Raw genomic sequence first — 5,000 nt, forward strand, 5'->3', positions numbered from 1 at the left:
TCTCCCTCGACCAGCTCGGCGCACGGTCGGTGCAGCCAGGTCGAGGGCCCGAGAGCGCAGGCCGGCGGCCGTCTCCCTCGACCAGCTGGGCACACGGTCGCTGCAGAACGTCGAGGCAGCCGGCCGTCTCCCCCGACCAGCTCGGCGCACGGTCGGTGCAGCCAGGTCGAGGGGCCGAGCGCGCAGGTCGGCCGGCCGTCTCCCTCGACCAGCTGGGCACACGGTCGCTGCAGAACGTCGAGCCAGCCGGCCGTCTCCCCCGACCAGCTCGGCGCACGGTCGGTGCAGCCAGGTCGAGGGCCCGAGAGCGCAGGCCGGCGGCCGTCTCCCTCGACCAGCTCTACACACGGTCGGTGCAGCCACGTCGAGGGCCCGAGAGCGCAGGCCGGCCGTCCGTCCCCCTCGACCAGCTCGGCACACGGTCGGTGCAGGCCGTCGAGCCAGCCCGCCGTCTCCCCCGACCAGCTCGGCGCACGGTCGGTGCAGGCGGTCGAGGCAGCCGGCCGTCTCCCCCGACCAGCTCGGCGCACGGTCGGTGCAGGCGGTCGAGGCAGCCGGCCGTCTCCCTCGACCAGTTCGGCAGACGGTCGGTGCAGGCCGTCGAGGCAGCCGGCCGTCTCCCTCGACCAGCTCGGCGCACGGTCGGTGCAGGCAGGTCGAGGGGCAGAGCGCGCAGGCCGGCCGGCCGGCCGTCTCTCTCGACCAGCTGGGCACACGGTCGGTGCAGGCAGGTCGAGGGGCAGAGCGCGCAGGCCGGCCGTCTCCCTCGACCAGCTCGGCGCACGGTCGGTGCGGCCAGGTCGAGGGGCCGAGAGCGCAGGCCGACCGTCCGCCTCCCTCGACCAGCTGGGCGCACGGTCGGTGCAGGCCGTCGAGCAAGCCGGCCGTCCCCCTCGACCAGCTCGGCGCACGGTCGGTGCAGCCAGGTCGAGGGGCCGAGAGCGCAGGCCGGCCGGCGGTCCCCCTCGACCAGCTCTAAACACGGTCGGTGCAGGCAGGTCGAGCCAGCCGTCCGTCTCCCTCGACCAGCTCGGCACACGGTCGGTGCAGCCAGGTCGAGGGCCCGAGAGCGCAGGCCGGCCGTCCGTCCCCCTCGACCAGCTGGGCACACGGTCGCTGCAGAACGTCGAGCCAGCCGGCCGTCTCCCCCGACCAGCTCGGCGCACGGTCGGTGCAGCCAGGTCGAGGGCCCGAGAGCGCAGGCCGGCCGGCGGTCCCCCTCGACCAGCTCTAAACACGGTCGGTGCAGGCAGGTCGAGGCAGCCGGCCGTCTCCCTCGACCAGCTCGGCGCACGGTCGGTGCAGCCAGGTCGAGGGGCAGAGCGCGCAGGCCAGCCGGCCGTCTCCCTCGACCAGCTCGGCGCACGGTCGGTGCAGCCAGGTCGAGGGCCCGAGAGCGCAGGCCGGCCGGCCGTCTCCCTCGACCAGTTCGGCAGACGGTCGGTGCAGGCCGTCGAGGCAGCCGGCCGTCTCCCTCGACCAGCTCTACACACGGTCGGTGCAGGCAGGTCGAGGGGCAGAGCGCGCAGGCCGGCCGGCCGTCTCCCTCGACCAGCTGGGCACACGGTCGCTGCAGAACGTCGAGCCAGCCGGCCGTCCCCCTCGACCAGCTCGGCACACGGTCGGTGCGGCCAGGTCGACGGGCAGAGAGCGCAGGCCGGCCGGCCGTCTCCCTCGACCAGTTCGGCAGAAGGTCGGTGCAGGCCGTCGAGGCAGCCGGCCGTCTCCTTCGACCAGCTCTACACACGGTCGGTGCAGGCAGGTCGAGGGGCAGAGCGCGCAGGCCGGCCGGCCGTCTCCCTCGACCAGCTGGGCACACGGTCGCTGTAGAACGTCGAGCCAGCCGGCCGTCCCCCTCGACCAGCTCGGCACACGGTCGGTGCAGGCCGTCGAGCCAGCCGGCCGTCTCCCTCGACCAGCTCGGCGCACGGTCGGTGCAGCCAGGTCGAGGGGCAGAGCGCGCAGGCCGGCCGGCCGTCTCCCTCGACCAGCTCGGCACACGGTCGGTGCAGCCAGGTCGAGGGCCCGAGAGCGCAGGCCGGCCGGCCGTCCACCTCGACCAGCTCGGCACACGGTCGGTGCAGACCGTCGAGGCAGCCGGCCGTCTCCCTCGACCAGCTCTACACACGGTCGGTGCAGCCAGGTCGAGGGCCCGAGAGCGCAGGCCGGCCGGCCGTCCACCTCGACCAGCTCGGCACACGGTCGGTGCAGACCGTCGAGGCAGCCGGCCGTCTCCCTCGACCAGCTCGGCGCACGGTCGGTGCGGCCAGGTCGAGGGGCCGAGAGCGCAGGCCGGCCGTCCGTCCCCCTCGACCAGCTGGGCACACGGTCGCTGCAGAACGTCGAGCCAGCCGGCCGTCTCCCCCGACCAGCTCGGCGCACGGTCGGTGCAGCCAGGTCGAGGGGCAGAGAGCGCAGGCCGGCCGGCCGTCTCCCTCGACCAGCTCGGCTCACGGTCGGTGCAGCCAGGTCGAGGGCCCGAGAGCGCAGGCCGGCCGGCCGTCGCCCTCGACCAGCTCGGCACACGGTCGGTGCAGGCAGGTCGAGGGGCAGAGCGCGCAGGCCGGCCGGCCGTCTCCCTCGACCAGCTCTACACACGGTCGGTGCAGGCAGGTCGAGGGACAGAGCGCTCAGGCCGGCCGGCCGTCTCCCTCGACCAGCTCGGCAGACGGTCGGTGCAGACCGTCGAGGCAGCCGGCCGTCTCCCTCGACCAGCTCGGCACACGGTCGGTGCAGGCCGGTCGAGGGGCAGAGAGCGCAGGCCGACCGTCCGTCCCCCTCGACCAAGTTGCACGAAAAAAAAACAAAAGAAATAATGGAATTGTCACTTAAGCTTTCCGAGGATCCCAGCCGGCAGACTGCCTCGACCCGCTCGGCAGACAGTCAGTGCGGTCCTCCATTCCTCCGATTTCGACCCCAGACTCAAGGTCCTGTAAAGTGTATACCCCAACTACCCCACCATCTGAGTTGGAATTTCGGTCAATTACAAAAGTCGCTTTTCCCCGCATTCGGACCATATCTTTCATAATTATAAGAGTTAAGAGACCAAACCTTCAGGAAAGTTTTTCTGGGGTCTGGTCTACAATCCCTGAAAAATTGGTGCCCCGGGGGGGTCGGGTTCGGGAGGTATGAAAAAAATCTACATTGTCACTGACTTGGAACTTTCCGACCTCATTGCCATTTTGATTGTATCTTTCGTACTCTTGGGCGTAAGTGGGTGTTCTTGGTATCGAAATGTTCGTCTGGACAAGAGGAAAAAAACTACGTACTACACTCCTCCCCATCATGCACAGAAATATTTCACATTGAAAAAAGGAAGTGTCACTTAAGCTTTTCTCCAAAAAGACATATTTTCAAAAATTCACTCCTCGAACCCTGGGACACACAGGTCCAATTTATCCCCCCAGGATTGTAGCCCTTGTCAAGGCCTTTCCTTTGATACCAAACAGGTCCACCTACTCCAAGGCCTAAGCCGTGCACTCTCAAAATGGCAATTTTACTCTGAAAAAATGGAAGCCACTTAAGCTATGCGAGGGGCCCAGCGCGCAGGCAAGCCGGCAGTCTCCCTCGGTCAGCTCGGCAGACGGTCGGTGTACCCAGTCGAGGGGCCCAGCGCCTCGATTAAGTTGCACTGAAAAAAAAAAAAAAGGAAGTGTCACTTCAGGTATCCGAGGGGCGCAGCGCGCAGGCCAGCCGGCAGTCTCCCTCGACCGGCTCGGCCGACAAGTCGGTGCAGCCAAGTCGAAGGGCCTAGCGCGCCGATAGGCCGGCAGTCTCCCCTCCACTAAGTTGCACTGAAAATATGGAAGTGTCACTTCAGCTCTCCGAGGGGTCCAGTGCGCAGGTCAGCCGGCAGTCACGCTCGACCAGCTCGGCAGACAGTCGGTGCAGCCAAGTCGATTGCCGGCTGCCCTGCACCGACCGTGTTCCGAGATGGTCGAGGGAGACTGCCGGCCGGCCTGCGCTCTCGGCCCCTCGACCGGCCTGCACCGACCGTGTGTAGAGCTGGTCGAGGGAGACGGACGGTCGGCCTGCGCTCTCGGTCCCTCGACCTGGCCGCACCGACGGTGCGCCGAGCTGGTCGAGGGAGACGGCCGGCTAACTCGACGGCCTGCGCCGACCGTGTTCGCAGCTGGTCGAGGGAGGCGGACGGTCGGCCTGCGCTCTCGGCCCCTCGACCTGGCCTGCACCGACCGTGCGCCGAGCTGGTCGAGGGAGACGTCCGGCTAACTCGACGGCCTGCGCCGACCGTGTTCGCAGCTGGTCGAGGGAGGCGGACGGTCGGCCTGCGCTCTCGGCCCCTCGACCTGGCCTGCACCGACCGTGTTCCGAGATGGTCGAGGCGGACGGCCGGCTGGCTCGACGGCCTGCGCCGACCGTGCGCCCAGCTGGTCGAGGGAGGCGGACGGTCGGCCTGCGCTCTCGGCCCCTCGACCTGGCCGCACCGACGGTGCGCCGAGCTGGTCGAGGGAGACGGCCGGCTAACTCGACGGCCTGCGCCGACCGTGTTCGCAGCTGGTCGAGGGAGGCGGACGGTCGGCCTGCGCTCTCGGCCCCTCGACCTGGCCTGCACCGACCGTGTTCCGAGATGGTCGAGGCGGACGGCCGACTGGCTCGACGGCCTGCACCGACCTTGTGTAGAGCTGGTCGAGGGAGACGGACGGTCGGCCTGCGCTCTCGGCCCCTCGACCTGGCCTGCACCGACCGTGCGCCGAACTGGTCGAGGGAGACGGCCGGCTAACTCGACGGCCTGCGCCGACCGTGTTCGCAGCTGGTCGAGGGAGGCGGACGGTCGGCCTGCGCTCTCGGCCCCTCGACCTGGCCTGCACCGACCGTGTTCCGAGATGGTCGAGGCGGACGGCCGACTGGCTCGACGGCCTGCACCGACCTTGTGTAGAGCTGGTCGAGGGAGACGGACGGTCGGCCTGCGCTCTCGGCCCCTCGACCTGGCCTGCACCGACCGTGTTCGCAGCTGGTCGAGGGAGGCGGACGGTCGGCCT

Source organism: Saccostrea echinata, unplaced genomic scaffold (genome assembly GCF_033153115.1).
Source record: "Saccostrea echinata isolate AGI-Se365-2 ecotype Australia unplaced genomic scaffold, CSIRO_AGI_Sech_v1 ptg000249l, whole genome shotgun sequence".
Taxonomy (NCBI): Eukaryota; Metazoa; Mollusca; class Bivalvia; order Ostreida; family Ostreidae; genus Saccostrea; species Saccostrea echinata.